Source organism: Trematomus bernacchii, unplaced genomic scaffold (genome assembly GCF_902827165.1).
Source record: "Trematomus bernacchii unplaced genomic scaffold, fTreBer1.1, whole genome shotgun sequence".
NCBI lineage: Eukaryota > Metazoa > Chordata > Actinopteri > Perciformes > Nototheniidae > Trematomus > Trematomus bernacchii.
In genome coordinates, this window is record NW_022987739.1 from 22,693,422 (window position 1) to 22,713,765 (window position 20,344).

The 20,344-nt window shown below is 40.9% G+C and overlaps 1 protein-coding gene across 1 annotated transcript in view; it reads left to right on the forward strand.

The window, feature by feature from the left end:
* The window catches only part of LOC117495470 (phosphatidylinositol 3-kinase regulatory subunit gamma-like), a 280,107-nt gene that overhangs the window by 111,700 nt on the left and 148,063 nt on the right, over window positions 1-20,344 (forward strand).

Sequence of the window (20,344 nt, forward strand, 5' to 3'; positions counted from 1 at the left end):
TCACAAGCTTTTTGGAAGAAAAAGACTGACTCAAGAGACCTGTAGTTGACTAATTACAGGCCTCAATAAAGTTCTGCCATTGGTTGTGAAAAACAACGGTGGACATAGTGGAAAGTGAAATTGACATTGTCGAATTTAATAAAAATACAAAATAATGTATCTGTGTACGTGTTTTACTATGTGATCTGCACTTATCAAACATCTAATTAAGGCGAGACACCCCAGGTGAATAGGGTATTTTTAACTTAAAGATATCAGCTAAATATTTCTCCAGTTAATTACTTACAATAAGGCAATTGTTTTTTGTATTACAAGTTTTCTGAAATAGCATGTTTAAATATCCAAATGAACCATTACCTCATGAAATATGCGCATATTTTAACACATTTCAGGAACCGAAATCTGAACTTTGGATAAAGCCAGGATCAAAATTATTGTTTCATTTTGTAGTCATATTAGTATCTAAGGCTTTTACAGAAGGGATTTTGGATATCTCTTTGTATCACTCCATAAATCAGAAAATACTGTCAACAGCCCTAAAATATCAATTTTCACCATGTTTTTAGGTATAAAATGTTATATAATTCAGGCTATGAATTATATATGACCAAACCCTTCTGTAAAAGCCTTCATAATATTGATAGGAATATAACTGGAAGGTTTGGTGTATGTAACTGCTGAGTGATTCTACAATTTAGGGTACATTCCATGTCCATTGATGTCCATTGATGATAATTATAATTATTCTAACTATTTTCTTCAAAAATATCATATTTTGCCTATTATTGGAAAGCATGTTATAATATCACACAAACATTATGTGCATCCTATGCTTTATTTAGCTTGAAATGTGTCATGATGTTCTTAAATTGTCAGTTTTTGCTATGTCCGTTTTTCAGTTGAGGGTGTCTTGGATTCAAAATAATGAATAAAAACCATTAAAGTAAATTTAAAAAATGATTCATTTATTTCAAAAGTCTAAATACTAAAGAATAATAACATATTTTTAATTGATTTCCCCCTTTAAATAATTTAAATATCTTAATATATGAATGTCCGCAAAAGTTCTGTCAACTATGTTACTAACAGAACTTCCCCCTTTAACTCAAAAATGGTTTGTCCCAATACCATGTCACCAGCTTGTGATTGTCCTCTACATTTTTACAATATTTTATGTATAATAGCACATGGTCAATTAATATACTCATTGACAATCAACAATGTTACGTACATTGTTATGGTTTACAATTGTTTAATGATTTTAATTCAATTATATGTGCAAATGTGATGTTAACCTGTTCAAGAAAATGACATGTGGTCATCCAGGCAAGGCCTACCATTGAAATGATGGGTCAAAATAGGGAAATTGTCAACTAGGTTACCTGTCAACTGAGTTACCCAGTACTGTAATAACTGTAGTAACTTAGTTGACAGGTAACCTAGTTGACAATTTGTACGACATGTAGACGTCATTACACATCATTATCAATGGAATTTTGCACTTCTGCCTTGAAATTAACATAGTGCTGATGGTTAATAATGTGTCCAGTCAACTATGTTATTTGCGTCAAATGTTTGACTTTCATTGTCAACTATGTTGCACCTCATTTTTTCAAATTTAAAATATCTAAAATAGTGCTTCTGATATCCTTTATAGTATAATGTATATCTACACAGGTTGGAGTTTTACATGACATCTCTTAAAACTATCAAAATGACCTGTATGGTAGTTTTATAATACAAAATATCCCTAAACTTAATGACAGTGCTGAACATATCACATGAAAAAACAAAACTTTAATACAATTATTTTTTAAACTTTAAAAAATCTTTGGATATATGGTAGAATAGACTCAAGAGCCTTTCAAATTTGATTTTACTTGAAGTGCAGGACTTAATCAAATGATTGTAATGACATCAAGTTTGTCCGTAACATAGTTGACAAACTGAGTAGTGAAAACATCCTTTCCCTTAAAATAAAAAAATATATAAAAATGTTTAAGCTTTGCAACTAGTGGATATGTTACACTGAGGAATATACTAACTTGAACCACTGATTGTTCTATCTATACATTTTATTTGGCATTAGTAAATAATTATGCACATTTACAGATATTTTACATGATATGAGTGATAACACGTGTTATAAGGGCTATTTCGCACAATAGGTGTGCCTTGAGATTTTTACTTGTCCTTTGGTGTGCCTTGGGCACAAAAAGTTTGGGAACCACTGCTGTAGAGAAATGTAAACGTTCACCATCCCCCACCCGCCTACTGTATGTTGCTTTTTGACATGTAAATGGGTAACTACCCCCCTCTGAGTGAATACCTGTTGTACCTGTCCGGGGCTAAGCCCATAGGACGATGCTCTGATGTCATCACCCTCGCACATTGGTCATATGTTTACAAAAAACGATGTTAACACTTTCTCGTTCTTAATATATGCTATATTTAGGGTCGATATGTGTTGAATTTACTTTAAAATAGCAGATCACTGTGATTCACTTCTCCGCGGCTCCTCCGTGCAGAGAGGCCCCCCCCCCCGTTGACAATTCACGAGCGTCTAACTCTCTCCCTCCTGTGAAGAGATATCACAGGGGGGGGTTGGGACACACACATTCCGATGGCCAATTCGTTTTAAACAAAGAGTGGGGTGGGGACTGGTGAACGGTATGGTCAATGTTTGTAAACACTGTGACATTTTGACTTTATTTGATCATTTCAGTTAAAAACTAACGTTCATATTTCATATTACTGTTTTGCCTGGCTGGACCTGTAATTTACAGGAAAGGAGTGCACGCTACTAAAGAGACACGCTACCATGGAAACCAAACAATGGTGTTGCTGTATTGAAGTCCGAGTGGAAACAGTCATATTTGGAGCGTTATGTTAGAATGAAACAGCGAGGTCGTGACTCACAAAAAAAAAGTGTTACTTCACTAACTGTAAGCTTGTCACTCAGAGTAACCTACAGTTAACTTAACTGTTGGAAAAGAAAGATCAGAGTTAGGAGTGTGAACACACAGCTGAGAGCTGCCGTTTCATTCTGACTGTTTAAAAAACGGTAACAACGGACTATTTTTCTTAGCGGATGCATGTAAATTTAAATCAATACATAGAACTATGTTTTAAATCAATAAAAATATTTTCTAAATCCATAAAAGCATTTTAATTAATATTGGGAGTCATGTCGTTACTTTGTTGAGAATGTGGCCATGTAATAAGCGGGATAATTTGCAGCGACTTGGTCATTATGGGGGAAAATAACACCCAGGGATCAAGGGACCCAGGGATCCCTCCGCGTCGCGGAGGGATCAGTAATTTTTAGTGAATTACTGAGTTTAGGCACGTTAATAACATTTTAATGAAGTTGAATACAGTATATTCATATTTGTCAGTGATTTCATGTCAATTCGGCGAACATAAACGATTAAATTAGGATTAAAAATCGAGAGCCGGCTGCTGTTCGTTACGGTAACCCAACTAGGACACTTGACACAGTGGCTTTTGGCAAAGCACACAAAGAAAACAAAAAAAAACCGAGAGAGATGAATTATTGTTATTACAACGTGACTTCACTATTATTTAACAACTATTTTTATTGGGTTCTTTTATTTGGGGTTAAGTACATTGTCAGAATAAGTGAGAAATGGATTTAACTTCTGTTAGACAGCTATCATACTGAATAAATATTTATGCAAAAATGTATGGCATTAATAATGTATATCTAATTACATTTAAAAATGTATGGCATTAATAATGTATATCTAATTACATTAACTGTGAATGTCTTTCATTTTATTTAAAATGAAATAAAATTACATAAAACATTTTCCATAAAAAAGTTGATTCAAGAACAAATCAGTACTTTTCTTATATGACTATTATTGCTAAATTTGAAAGGTCTTTACCAGCTTTGGAATTATATATATATATATATATATATAGCACCTTCTGCCATCCCATCTCTACTGACATATGGATCTTAACAAAGATCCGCTATACATTAGTACCAGATATACTGTACACGGACATTTTAGTGAACCAGACCAGCTGTTTCCGCCGGGTCTTCGCTTCCCGGGCATCACGTTGTTTACAAGTGTGTTCAGATGCTAAATGACAAGTGCAAGTGACAATTGTTGTCGTCTTCTCTGTGAACGTTTTTTTCTCCGTTATTTTGCCATTTTCAGATTTAAATTTCGAGCGGAAAGCTAACCAGGAAGTAATAATTACTTAAGCGGAGAACGGAGAAAGTAAACGTTACAGCAGGCATAACAACAGCCGGTGTTTATTTTATTATAATATTCAAGAACAAATCAGTACTTTTCTTATATGACTATTATTGCTAAATTTGAAAGGTCTTTACCAGCTTTGGAATTATATATATATATATAGCACCTTCTGCCATCCCATCTCTATATATAATATCTATCCGTGACATATGGATCTTAACAAAGATCCGCTATACATTAGTACCAGATATACTGTACACGGACATTTTAGTGAACCAGACCAGCTGTTTCCGCCGGGTCTTCGCTTCCCGGGCATCACGTTGTTTACAAGTGTGTTCAGATCGTTCAGATGCTAAATAAAAGTTTAGCTTGTACTTTTGATACCCCGCCTCTCGGCACCACAACATCCAGTTTACTGTATTTCACATGAGCGATGTCGAACATTGAAAAGTCCTTATAAAATCTCTGTTATTAGATCAGTACTTTTCTTATATGACTATTATTGACTTGAACACTGAGAATGTATTTATTAACTTCAGACATTTGAAATATTTGAAATCAGATGAAAACAAACTGTAACGGACCCTGCCGTGTTATCTATGATTACTATGCCTTACTGTACATTCATAATTTCAGCCGGAGGTAGGTGGTAGGCGTTGCGGAGGAGCAGATTGCGAGTGAGGTGCCTGTTCTAAACGAACTATTCCAGCTGTTATAAAGCATTAAATAAAAAGTAAGCAAGGAATACAGAATGTTTCGTTACGTAACTTTGTTGAGAATGTGGCCATGTACATGTAATACATGGGATCATTTGCAGCGACTTGGTCATTGTGGGGAAAAATAACACCCATCCTGATCGTTTCAATGAAGTTGAATACAGAATATTCATATTTGTCAGTGATTTCATGTCAATTCGGTGAACATAAACATCAATGATGATGATTAAATTAGGATTAAAAATCGGGAGAGCCGGCTCGTTCGTTTTTTCCGACTAAACAACATCTATTATTTAGAAGTTGATTTCACATGACTCCAGTGTGGAACCCCACTGCACCCCCTGGTGGATCAATGATCCATTGCAGCTGGCTTCACAATAATTAAATGTATTTATCATGGGGGCGGTATCAAGTCTGACTGGGGGCCGGCCGGCCATCACGGAACGTGCATGAACCGATCACGACCCTCGCACTTTAAACTGTCCAAAATAAGACGCTTCATCTGTATGTCTTTCAAGATCATCAGCATCTGCCACACTGGCTCATGTGCCGGTACTTTTAAACCTATTATCAGAGGAAGCAAACGCAGCAAACACCAGTTTTCATGGGCATTGCCTCCCACTGATCTTCGTTTGGCAAAGTTACCAGGGACAAGATGAGGGCGATTTGTTTTATCGCTCCACTTAAATGGGAACTGTCGAATGGAGTCATTGAGTTCCATGAGAGAAAAATATTTCTTCTTGATCAAGATTTCAAATGACAATGCCAACTCCACTGGAACAATGCCCTCAAGAAGATCATGTAAAACATCTGGAGGGTAACCAGATGTTACATGGAAATGGTCAAGTGTTTCAGATAGTGCACACTTTTTTTTCACACCATTGCAATGAGTGTGATTCAGACTAGACAAAGCTGTCTGAACATGCAGCTCATGTTGCTCTTTAGTTCTTTGTTGGAAAAAGCCAGATCTTACTTCTTTAGACTGAAAGTCGGACCGCTCCCCGAGACAAAACCGACAGACATGAGAAGACATAAAGCTTTCGACAAATCCTGCTACAGAATGGGCACCCAAATTATCTGCCACCACACTCACCACAGTCCCTCTGATGACTTTTCCCAAAGCTGTAACAAAAAGACCATCTTTCTCCAAGCTTTTCAGATCGGTTAAAAGTGGCTCTAAAACTCTCTGGAATCCAAACTGCTTAGTGTCCTGTGCCTTACACAGAATAGCTAAATAAATAGAGTCCAATGTTGATCGTGACTGTGCTGGAATGTCTCCCAGCACCCAATACACAGCCGTGACTTTGTGCTTTTTTCGGGAAGTCCCAAGAGGATTACATACCTCAAAGTCATCAATGTACAGAATGATACTAATTCTGTCCTCCTCTGCAGAGAAAAAAATCATTTTTCTGATAGTGAGATCCATCATGAAAGGACAGATATTGTGAAGTACGTTCAGAGTTTCTTTCACTACCTAGTGCCTTTTCTTGGATATTCTTATTGTTTAATAACTGCAACAAGGACTGCAATATAGGTACATACTGGAATGTTTTACCCTCTCTCTTATCCAGTATGTACTCTTTTGGTTCAACAACGGAAAAATGTTTCTTCATAAATTCTCTTCTCTTGTACGAAGTAGTAAAAGGTCCATCTGTTCCCAAAACTGAATTTATAGGGTGTGACTCACAGAGATTTTTCACCAAATCTGAGATTACAGCTTCATCCAAATCACAGTTATGGCTCTTTAAAGTAGACTCAATCACATCTCTTAAAACTGGACCAGATGCAGAGCAGGATATGAACTGTAGCTCATCTACAATTGTGTCAATACACTTGTTTGGAACATTGAAAGTGCTCTCTAGTTTTAGTAAGAGGTGGCCAAACTTCTCCTTTATAACCTGAGATAAATCCTCTGCTTCCTCAACAAAATGCTCAGGGCCATCATCCTCATCCTCCGTAAACAGAGACTCATCCTGAGCAACAGTGGGATCAGGGTATCTTTTCAAGACCTCAGTTTTAAAGTGTTCAGGGCCATGTTGAGAATGTTTCCTGTGTCTATGAGTAACAAAGGTTGAATATATGTTTGTACTGAAGCTGCAATCTTTGAATACACACGCAACTACTTCAAACCTCCTCAAATGGCTACCAAGATGTTCAAGATATATCCTCCCTGAATGAAAACTAGAATTGCATAGTAGACAATTAAATGAAAGACCTGGTGTTACTGACTCTGTGTGCTCTCGGGACAAATGGGCACGAAGGGCATTAAATGTTTTAAACGAACAAGGGCAATCTGTATAAAGACAAGGGACTGAGTTGCAGCGTCCACCATTTACATGTTTTAGTCTGTAGTGCTTTAACAATCCTGTCCTTTTGTTAGATTCAAAGCTACATGTTTTGCACACCCATCTAGTGGAATCTGAAAAAAACACATGAGTTCAATCTTTAAACTAAACCATGTTACAAAAACATTTATGTCAACTTAAACTTCTAACAGTACTGAGTTTATCAACTTACTCTGCATTAGCTGTCGAAGACAAAATTGCTGAATGACTCAATTTCCCTTGGTAACCTGTGAAATATATAGAAAGTACATTATAAATTAATTATGTAAATTACAGAACTTACTGTCTTGCAATTTATTGCTTAAATATAAACACATCAATATACATTCAGAGCCATTTTTATCATGTAAAATGTTATTTAAAAAAATTATTCTATCACACATGTATACATACAACGTGTCACTGCATTCAAGGCTAATCAATACGCAAAGTAAAAATAACATAATAATACTTTTATCCAAAATACAACCCTTCAATACAATGACAGACCTCCGGTTCTTCATAACTGCTTTATCCATAGCTTCTTAACCTCCTTTTTTGAGTAAATGTATCACTACATTTTAATAGACAGGATGCATTACTAAACTGGACCCTTTATCACAACTGTGAACATCAGGCTCATAGCCATTTACAAAAGTAGTTTATCAAAGGACACATTACAAAAAAGCTGGAACATTATCTGTGTTAATTTAGTCTGGAAATATGTCCTTACACACAGTCTTAAGTTGAAATAATACACTGTCAACACCACTTTGCTGCTTAGAGTTGACATGCATTTCTAATAATTTTGTTTGTTAATTACAGTGTTTCCCATACATTGATTTATTTGTGCGGTGCGGTGCCCCCACAAATAGAATCAAATTCTGTGGGAAACACTGAATTATAACCACGAAATGGTCAGATACAGCCAGGTGAAGTGGTCTGTGGCTACAGAGTATTTTTTACTATCATTTTTATTTGTGTTGTACCAAAGTACAAAAGATACGTGATTAAATATCATGCAAAACATTATATATTTAAGACGATTAACTGTCAGTAGCACTTGTTCATCTATTTTATTCATAGATTATTTTCTGACAATTTGTAACTCATACTAGACATTCACTGGTCATCATGGTTTACAGCTTACCAGACTCCACTCAGACAGCAGCATTTATACCTCTCTGAGCTCTGCCACACCATCTCCCTTCCTCCGCCACCCAATGCACACTAAACGCTACTTAAAGGCATTGCTAATCTGCTATTTTTCGACAGTATTTACATTTAGCTTTGTTTGTATGGTGTTGGCTGAAGACTAAGTGTGACTTATCGATGTGACTGAAATTTGGTCGGTAACAGATTAAGAATGTTGGTTTTGACGACTTTTTTAATTTACCTAGCCCTACACAATATACAATTATTTGTAAAGTTACCTCCATGGTCAGGTGTCTTGTCTTGCTGTTGTAACTTGATGCTGTTGTACAGTGAGAGGGCACTGTAATTTCAACAGGCTGCTGGAGGAAACACCAACCATCAAATGAAATGTTGCCTAAGAACAAAACTGAAAAGGGAAGGGAACAGATAAGCATGATTAGCTAACATAATGCAAGCACATCTAGTCAGCCCTATATCATTAAAGTCACTGTTACTATAGAAGACATTGCAATTAATATAAAGTAAAAAAGGATGAATATATATATGTATATATAAAAAGGATGACCTTTTCCTCCCTAGTGGAAAGTGTTTTGTTTTTCAAATACTTTTTTCATATTTTTAAAATGAAATGTCACTAATCAACAGAATGTAACTTTAATGTACAATAATGTGTTTTAAACCGTAGGAATACTTTCTCTGAGTATGGCGTTATTTTTATCTCTTGTCCTGGGTGGCAGATTACGTCACTTCCGCCGCCTAAAACCCAGGAGCTAATGGTACATTAGCAAAACAAACGCAATTTGTTTGTGTGCAAAAGGTGCAGTGGGCTTCAAACACGTTCCCCTCAACTGTTTCAATTGTATTGTTTACTCTCAGTACAGCGCCACTTTCCGAACAGGAAATGCACGCTAATACAAAATAAAATCGCAATGACACTTATTATATATATATATATTTATATAAATAAATAACGATATCTTGTATAGTTACACCCGCTAGACAACAGTGGCGGGTTCGACAAACAACCGTGTTGGCCGGGTGCACCGCGGCGGAGGTGGGGAGGTTCCAGCCCTGAACCTCTACCCCGCTGCGGAACCCGTGGTGGGACCCGTCAGACGGTGCGTCGTCGGCCGGCCGGGAAGGAAAAGACACGCAGAGTGGGGGAAGTCCCCCACTCCAACGCAGCACACCCTCCCGGTCATCAGAGTCGAACCCGCAGTTCGGAAGAACCAACCGCCAGAGCAGCAGCACTAGGCCGGGCCGGCGGAGGCCCATGGTGGGTCGCGTTTGCCATTCGATCACAGAGCGGAGAGGAGAAAAATGCAACAAAACATGTCAAAATCTGTTAATATATGGATGAGTGGGAGTGGGGGGGGGGCTGGACACTGGCCGTGGGGGGACACCCGGACCGGGCAGTGTCCCAGTTAGAAGGAACCGGGTGAAATAGCCAACAAAATAAAAATTAATAGAACCGGGGAAAATGTGAAAAAAAGTGTCTGAAAATAGGCACTCGTGAGGCGGGGAGAGTCCCCTGTCAACTCCCGTTACATTCCTCCATGGTATCATTTGAGCGAAAAATGGCTTTTACGGGGTCAAAAGGGCTTGACCAAGGCCGACCCAAAGTGCATGGTGAGCGGACTCATCACCTCCGTGATGAGTCCTTCGGGGGGCCGGGAAAAAAACGTGTTCAGGATCGTCACTTCCTGTACTGCAGGAATCTTCAATAGCCGCGTTCACACCGGAACATTAGCCGTTAGCTGTTAGCACTCAGAGCTCACAGCTCCTCATATTTGTTCAGAAACTAGACAAAAGTGAAACAAGTACAAACCGCAGACTTGTCAAAGCATTAATTCATGGTTTTTACTAACCGGTATCAGTATGTTGTTACGGGCCGGGACAAACCAAACTGTGCTAAGTGCTGCACTGGAAAAGCGCCAACAGTGAATCCATCGAGGCAAACACACAGACACACTCACCTTTTAAATCGCGCTGTTCATATTTCATTGCAAATATAATATTCCTTGACCACTTTGTCCTTCTCTAGGCTGCAGTGAAACTGACCGCATCAGTAGCGTCGCACATACTGTTGAGTATTTCTTTTGTCGAGCTGGAGCCATGAACACCCCCCTCTCCCGAAATAAAAAACTATTCCAATTTTAAAAAGTGCGACAGTGCCATAGTTTCCATTATAAACGGCGAATGTTGTCGTAACCGACAACTTTGAAGCTTCAAATAAGCCATTAAAAAAAATATATTATATCTGATCTGTGCAACTTGCATGAAACCGGGCTAAATTTGCTAGCACGATAATGAGCTAGTTAGCCAGCTAATCTGTCGGCTAATGTTAGCTAACTTAGCCTTACATTTTTAATAACCAAATACTGACTTCAGCTGACAAGCTAATAGGAATGTAACAAGTTCACCAAGCACATAAACATACTCACATGACTCCACATCGATGAATATTCAAATGAAATGGTCGACCAAGCAGTCTTCAAGTTCCACTCAAATGTCAACCTTCTGAGTAGACTGTCCGTGCATGTCTGCTGCGGGGGCAACGTGCGCGGGAAATACTCTCCTCTGACGTCACCCACAGTTAACTTGCATTTCCCATGTACATTTTAATAGCTTTAACAGGTTGTACAGTCAATACAATAATTTAGGTAATATTTACTTGGTGCTATTGTTAAAATTCACTTATCAAAATGAAGATTCAATATTACATAGAAACACAAGTAACACATTAAATAAAAGGAGACATTTGGAGTAAAATTACTGAAATACTAATGTATTGTAGAATTTAAACATATAATCAAAGTAATATTTACAAAGCCAAAAAGTCCTTTTTTTCAGTGTTCTGGCAGTGAGAGTTATTATAAGCTCTCCATATGAGCTTTAGTATGAAGCCCAATTGGGATATGTTTGGATATTTTTCTATGCTCCTCATAGCAGGGGCCATCTATAGACATTACAGAATTATCAATAAAATGTCCTCCTATATCCATGATGATGGATGTGGTCCTGTAAAACCATCACCTCAATGTAGCTGTACTTGATCTTGAATCAAATGTATTGTTTTCAATGCTGCTAGTGCTTACCGGAATAATCAAGACATAAGTGTTTGAACTTGGGAAAGGGGCGGGGTGAATAGCTGCACATATTCAGCAGCAACATGAATGTTCAATCACTTTTGCAAATATACCCATATGGATGGAATTAGCAAAGTTTCCCTCATATGAAGAAAGTTAATGTTCTGGTGTAATCCCTGAGATTTGTTGATGTACTAACAGTTAAAATCCTGTCTCATTCCTTTATAATTGTTACCTGTCCTCTGGCTGTCCTGCTCTGGGAGACGAGTCATTCTCTCATCTGTTTAATATGTGTTCATTTTTCCAAGTCAGTGGCTCATCATGGGAAATCCCCAAAGGTTTAGAGTGGGAGTTCTATCCCTGTAGACGTCACCCACCAGTGGGAGACTAGCCATAACCACAATAACACAAATTATTACGCAGCATTTTGTTTAACTACCCAAAATAATATGAGCTCTTGAGATTCTTTAAATATACAATTAGGGAAAGATGTATAAAAAGAAAAAAGATGCTAAGTCCTTTTTTAACATGGCTGCAAAACATGAGAATGATGTTAAACTCCATTTGACCATCGGACAAATACAATCATTCCGTGTCATATTATTCTATATTTTCATTCTTTTTTCTTTCAGTGATAGGATAATTACATTTGTTGTCATGTCAGATGGCTGTAATCCTCCCATAATCCTCTACTCATCTGTTACTGCAACATACTGAAAACAGTCAGCCTTTTGTTATCTGCACTCTGCCAAATGTATTTTTATAACTGCAACCACTATGATGAAGATGTCATGATCGTGATGCTGTCACAGGGGCCAAAGTGCCTTAAACCGTTTTAAAACTAATGATGATTGGGTGGGAGAGATGAATGAATTTCATGCTGGTTTAGTAGGAAGTCCCATTTTTATTTCCTAAATCTAAAAGTCACCGTTGTTTCCTCCCTTATTCTTGCTTTTCCTTCCCGTCTGCGGTTCCTGAGTCACTCATGTAAATGATTTCATCCACCACCAGCATCTACACTTCCTCCCCTCTGCCCTTTTCGTTTGTATTCATTCCCTTTCCTAACCCTCTTGCCTCCCTCCCCAAGCCTATTTCTCACCATATCCCTGTCTGTTCTCATTTATTAGTTTTTGCGAGAGTAAGTTCACCTTAATTTTTATTTTTATTTAGCCTTTATTTATACAGGTGTAAAAATCTCATTGAGACACAAGGTCTCATTTGCAAGAGAGACCTGTCAACTGTTAATGGTCTCACCAAGGTCATCGTGGAGGGTTAAAGGCCAGCTGGCTGAGTCTGATTGACCACTGTCCATCTGGAGCTTCAGAGGAGAGAGGCTGCTGCTGACAGGAACTGTTGACTCATTTTTAAAGATGAGATGCAGGACGAACATGTGCATCCCTCATTTAGACATAATCCGTTGAATTTGGCATTGCTTTTGCTGGCCAATCACCAAAATCTGCAGCCTGAGAGAATATCGAGTCCAAAATTACCCTAAACCCCAATTCCCACTCCATCTTTACACCCCTCAATATGTCACAGGTGGACAGGTTAGAGAGCACTCTAACTTTAAAAACAGTTATGATCTTCTTTGTCTTTATAAAGCTTTTGAAAGCTAAAGGCATTTTTGCATTTTTGTAATTGAATTACCTAAATGGCTATTCCTCTTTCCTCAAGCTGTTGCATGCAACGACTGACCCCAATCCTGGGATCATCTGATTTGATAATCTATTTAGCATCTATGTTTATAAATGGAATTAGTTTAATGCAATTTAATTTAATTTATGTATCACCTTTCTACTGAGCGACCTACAATAAGTGTTTAAAGTCCGTATAAATTAGAGCATCTGGCTCTAATTTATCAACTTTTGTTGGAGCCTCACTCTGAAAAGAAAAAGAAAAAAGATGAAATCAAAACAACTCAAACATTTAATTGTTTTAAATGGGACATAATGCTTGTTGATACAACCCCCTTAAAAATGATACAGTCTATCGTTTGAAATGTCATATCAAAAATATATGCAGCAGTAACTTAAAGGGTGGGGAGCTTTCAATTGTATTTTTACTGTTTTCAAACAAACTAATCATATAATTAAACACAACATCCACTTTCATTGCTACGCGGATGACACCCAGCTCTACTTGTCCTCCAAACCAACCACCATCCTCCCTCCGTCCTCCCTGTCTGACTGCTTACAGGACATACAATCCTGGTTTTCCTATAACTTTCTCAAACTTAACGACAATAAAACCGAGGTTCTCCTCATTGACACAAAATCCACCCTAACGAAACCTGACAGTTTCCCCATTACAATAGACAACTCTTCAGTCTCCCGCTCCCCTCAGGTTAAGAGTCTGGGTGTCATCCTCGACAGCACACTTTCATTCAAATCTCATATCAGTAATATCACTCGGTCTGCCTATTTCCATCTACGCAACATCAACCGCCTCCGCCCGTCTCTTAACCCTAAGAGCACTGCCATTCTTGTTCACACCCTGGTCACTTCCAGCATTGACTACTGCAACTCCCTTCTCTTTGGTCTCCCTCTCAAATCCATCCACAGACTTCAACTGGTTCAGAACTCTGTCGCCCGCATCATCACCAGAACCCCCTCCATTAACCACATCACTCCTGTTCTTCAGCAGCTTCACTGGCTCCCCGTCAAATCCCGTATAGTTTTTAAGATTCTGCTCCTCGCCTTTAAGGCCATCCATAACCTCACTCCTCTGTACCTCTCCGACCTCCTGCACATCAACACACCCATCCGCACACTCAGGTCTTCTGCTTCCCTCCACCTCACTGCACCCCCCTTCCGTTTAACCACCATGGGGTCCAGAGCCTTCAGCCGCTCTACACCCCGCCTCTGGAACTCCCTCCCACCTGACATCCGCAACAGTGGCTCTCTCCCCATTTTCAAATCACGTCTCAAAACATATCTCTTCACACTCGCATATCCACCCTGATCATTATCCATCACACATCCTCTGTTTTATTTATTTGATTTGTATATACTGCATTGTCTTGTTTATGTTTCTTATGCTGGTGTTATGTATTGTGTATCTTGTTTTTGGTGTGTTTGTACGGCGACCTTGAGAGCCTTGAAAGGCGCCTATATAAAATAAATGAATTATTATTATTAATTGGCAAAAACTTGTAAACATCCCCTGTCTAAATGCAATTAATTTAAATGAGAATTATCCTCCAAAATAGTCCCACGGTGAAGCTCTACTTAACCCCAGTTATGTCCGCCTCCCCCGTCTCCCTCATTTAAACTCCCCCACTGTCCAGTTGTCCAGTCTTCCAGAGTCTGGGAGTGGGGGGGGGGCAGATGGACAGGCCAAGTTCCCCTCTCCAGCCTTGACCTCTATCGACCAGTGGGGTCAACAACAATCAATAATAACAGAGGGAGGAGGGCAGGGTGTGTGTCTGTGTGTGTGTGGGAGGGATTCGTCTATGATCAGTAGTGGTCAGACGGAGAGAGGTGACTTCCATGACCCCCATCAGGCTGCGGCAGATTGTCATCCATCCATCACAGTCCACCTGCCCACCCAAAACACAGACACACACACACACACACACACACACACACACACACACACACACACACACACACACACACACACACACACACACACACACACACACACACACACACACACACACACGCACCTCAAGTGTCCATCAACTTCCTTAAGTCTACCACGCCCCCTATAATCCTTATGGTATTAGTAACATCATCATCATGTTCTACAACCCATTTTGATAGTCTTTATGGATGTCATTTCTCTTCAATGGCCATTAGCACCTTGGGATTGCTGCTAGCAATGAAAGGTGCTTTATAAATTGAATTTATTATTATTATTATTATTATTATTAAATGCCTTTACATGCTTTACAGTAATTACCTCCCAATTGGAGTAATTCACCAGTCTATCAGGCTGGGTGGATTTCAAACTGCAAAAATTGTCTTTCAAGGGACTCCCAGGAAATGATGCAAGACTGACCACTGTTCCAAAGCCACATTGTTTCCAAACCCCAATATAATAGTCCGTACATTTTTTTCCCATTGGAACGAAAGCCAATTTCGCCTAATTGTTACCCTAAAAACTAACCGCAGCTTCAGAAATACACACTCTATATCTACACTGTTATATCGAAGTCATGACCAGCCCTAATCTGCATTTTAAGGTAATAGTACTTGTTGCCATGATTTCCTGGATTACTTAGGTTAAGGGAAGATTCCATCCATCCATCTTCTCCCGCTTATCCGTGGCGGGTCGCGGAGGTAGCAGTTCTAGCAGAGAGCCCCAAAACTTTTCCTTTCCCTGGCCACATCAACCAGCTCTGACTGGGGGATTCGGTCTCCTCCCAGCTGGACGTGTCTGGAACACCTCCCTAGGGAGGCGCCCAGGTGGCATCCTTACTAGGTGCCCGAACCACCTCAACTGGCTCCTTTCGACGCGAAGGAGGAGCGGTTCAACTCCAAGTCCCTCCCGGATGACTGAAGTTCTCACCTTATCCCTAAGGGAGACACCAGCCACCCTGCGGAGAAAACCCATCTCGGCTGCTTGTATCCGCAATCTCGTTATTTCGGTCATGATCCATCCTTCATGGGGAATCCGCATTGTTCCTCCTCAATCTGAGGTTCGACAATCGGCCTGACCCTCCTTTCGAGTACCTTAGAGTAAACTTTCCCGGGGAGGCTGAGTAGTGTGATGCCTCTATAATTGGCACACACCCTCTGATCCACCTTTTTGAAAAGGGGAACCACCACCCCGGTCTGCCACTCCTTCGGTACTGTTTCCGACTTCCACGCAACGTTGATGAGACGTGTCAACCATGACAGTCCCTCAACACCCAGAGCCTTCAGCATTTCTGGGTGGATCTCATCCACCCCCGGGGCTTTGCCACTGTGGAGTTGTTTGACTACCTCAGTGACCTCCCCCCAGGAGATTGGTGTTGATCCCCTGTCATACTCCAGCTCTGCCTCTACCATAGGGCGGAGGGCGGAGTTTTCGGGTTCAGGAGTTCCTAAAAGTGTTCCTTCCAACGCCCTAACACTCCATCAGTTGAGGTCAACAGCGTCCCATCCTTACTGTACACAGCTTGGATGGTTCCCTGCTTCCCCCTCCTGAGGTGTCGGACAGTTTTCCAGAACAACTTTGGTGCCGCCCGAAAGTCCTTTTCCATGTCTTCTCCAAACTTCTCCCACACCCGCTGCTTTGCCTCTGCCATGGCTGAGGCTGCTGCCCTTCGGGCCTGTCGGTACCTTGCAACTGTCTCGGGAGTCCCCCGGGATAACAAATCCCTGAAGGCCTCCTTTTTCAGTCGGACGGCTTCCCTGACCACCGGTGTCCACCAGGAGGTTCGAGGGTTACCGCCCCTTGAGGCACATAAGACCTTGAGACCACAGCTCCCCGCCGCGGCTTCAGCAATAGAGGCTTTGAACACCGCCCACTGGTTCAATGTCCCCAACCTCCACAGGGATGCCCGAAAAGCTCCGCCGGAGGTGTGAGTTGAAGGCCTCCTGAACTTGGGCCTCCTCCAGACGTTCCCAGTTCACCCGCACTACACGTTTGGGCTTACCAGGTCTGTCCAGAGGCTTCCCCCGCCACTCGACCCAACTCACCACCAGATGGTGATCAGTTGACAGCTCTGCCTCTCTTTACCCGAGTGTCCAAAACATACGGCCTCAGGTCCGGTGAAACGATAACGAATCGATCATGGACCTTCTGCCTACGGTGCTCTGGTACCACATACACTTATGAGCATCCTTATGTTCGAACATGGTGTTTGTTATGGCCAATCCATGACTAGCACAGAAGTCCAGTAACAAACCACCACTCCGGTTCAGATCAGGGGGGCCGTTCCTCCCAATCACGCCCCTCCAAGTGTCTCCATCATTGCCCACATGTGCGTTGAAGTCTCCCAGCAAGATTAAAGAGTCCCCTTCAGGAGCCCCATACAGGACTCTTTCCAGGGTCTCCAAGAAGGCTGAATACTCTGAACAACAGTCAGAGTTTTTGCCCCCCATAACCTGCAGGCGTAGGGAGGCGACCCTCTCGTCCACTGGGGTAAACTCCAAAAAAGAAGCACCCAACCGGGGGCTTGTGAGTATCCCCACACCCGCCCGGCGCCTCACACCTTGGGCAACTCCGGAGAAGAATAGAGTCCAACCCCTATCCAGAAGTAAGGCTCCAGAGCCGACGCTGTGCGTAGAGGTGAGCCCAACCAGATCCAACTGGTAACGCTCCACCTCCCGCACAAGCTCCGGCTCCTTCCCCCCAAGAGAGGTGACGTTCCACGTCCCCAAAGCCAGCTTCTGTCGCCCGGGTCTGGTCCGTCGAGACCCTCTCCTTTCACTGCCACCCTTCTGGCAGCGCACCCGGTGGGCACCCTGGTGGGCACCCTGGTGGGCCCGTGGGAAGGAGAAGCAGAGGTGTTGCCCATGTTGCCTTTTCGGGCTGTGCCCGGCCGGGCTCCGTGGCAAGCCCGGCCACCAGACGCTCGCCGACGAGTCCTCCTTCTGGGCCTGGCTCCAGAAGGGGACCCCGGGCTTCTTCCGGGCCGGGTATCCTCACTTCTTAGTTCGTCTTTCATGAGGTCTTCGAACCAATCTTAGTCTGGCCCCTTGCCTGAGACCAATTTGCCATGGGAGACCCTACCAGGAACACAAGGTTCCAGACAACACAGCCCCCAGGTTCATCAGGGCACACAAACCTCTCCACCACGGTGCTGGTTCTTCAGAGAAGGGAAGATTGACATTAGTAAATTGGAGGTTAAGAATATGGTGGATAGCCGATCAAGGGCAGAATAATACAGCCTTGAAAATCTCATCATGTTCTCTAAAGTTAGTTTGGTATTCAAAATTATTTACAATCATACTACACCACCATTAAGAATATTTTTCAAGCTCTGCTCTATGCAAATGGGCAGAACCTCAGGATCTGCCGTAGACGCAGACTTATCCCACTGAGACATACTGCCTTTGCACAATCAGCTTTTTTATTTGCGACCATCAGGCATTGGAATATGCTTCCAGCTAAGCTTTAAACATGCACACACTTTCACTCTTTTCCCCATGGTGCAACAAGAATGATATTAAGCAACTAGTCTTTTCAACATTAATTTGACTGTGATTTAGATGTTAGTTAAAGATAATTGCAATCTTATAGTTGTACTAATAAATGTGGTGATATATATTTTCTACATCTGCAGTACTTCGTAATTGATAGTGTGAGAGACAAATAACTGTTTTAAGTGTTTGTTGATTGTCATGCATGTACCTGTCAAGGGACTGCACATGGAAAATGGCTTTAAGCTATAATCTGGCCTAAAGCATATTTTCTCTCTTTGAGATTTATGTATTTTTATGCATGATCCTTGTTCAATAAAGACACAAAGAAGGGAGGGTCAGGCCTTCCCCGCCATGATGCATACTAAATAGGAGTTGCTCCTGTGCCTGCTAAGAGTTTGTTTTGGAGCGATGGGGCTAAGGAGCAATGGCCGCTTGTTTTCAGGGTAACTGACATTAGGAAAAATTGGCTTTCTGTCAAATGGGACATTTTTCCGATTGGGGTTTTTGAAAAATGGTATGGCACCAATGACGCAGTTTTGAATGTTTATGTCTCTGGGAATATGGAGCCCCTCTGTAGCGATTTCTCTCTTTGCCTTCTTCGTTCTCCATACTCAATCAGTCAGTTGTCAGATATACAGTCAGTCCTTCTGACAGTTCCCTCGACTCTCTGTTGGCATCTGTTACTGGGATCGATTCAAACACGGTTCACGCACAGAGGGCCAAATACACCAATTCCTCACATGGTCAATCAATACATATCAACATTCTAACACATGGATACATACAGCTTGTACACATGCAAAGCTCGGCATTACCCAAATCACTGTAAAATATGTATTTATGTCAATCAGCGGTCCAGTAAGGCTGTTTCCACAAAACAAAGCAGTTGCATGTCAAGATGGCAGGATACAATTTGAACAGTTTATAATGTGCTACAAGCAAAAGTCTGCTTTTGACTGAAAAATACCTTTATAGACCTTTGCATAATACAACTACAACTACAGTGCTTACATTTAATGTGAGGAAAGGACAGAAACAAAGTTCTATTCGTTTTCTATGGAGTTTACATTTTTGTTCACTTCAGCTATCATACTCATACAGTGTCTGATTTATTTTGAGTGTGAACATTTAATTATGTCTTCCTTCTGATAAACTCTTATTCAACCTTTGCCTTAGCAATTTATTTATTTCATTGAAACTTTACCCAAGGCTATTGCTGTGAATACTGTCAAAACATAAAAAGGATAATGAATGCTATTGATAAACAGTGGATATTACTATGAAGGCTTGAATACATGTTACTTAAAAAATGACTTAGAGAATATTGAAATCCATGTAATTAATTGATCTGTGATCCAGGGTTAAAAAATGATATATGTGGAGCTTAATGCCGGACTGTTTGTTTGAGTAACTTTGAGAAGTCTTTGCTTGTTGCCTGGCAACGTCACAATAAACATGGCTTGCAAATGTTTTCAACAAAAAACTGAGGAAGCATATTTTCCAAGAAGTTTCCAAAACTTGATAAGAAATGTTTTTTTAATGAATCTCTGAGCAGACAGGGATGAACGGCCTTGATAAGTCTGGTGTTCAATGCTCCCCCACTGAGTAGCCCCCCCACCATAAACCCTGCGATGGCTCAGGCACAGCTGTGTTCTTGTTTGCAGCTTGTTCGGGGTGGTAAAGAGCCTGTGGTGAGTGCGCTCGTCAATACGTCTGGTGCTCTTCAAACATGGCCCATTGTCTGAACCCCGG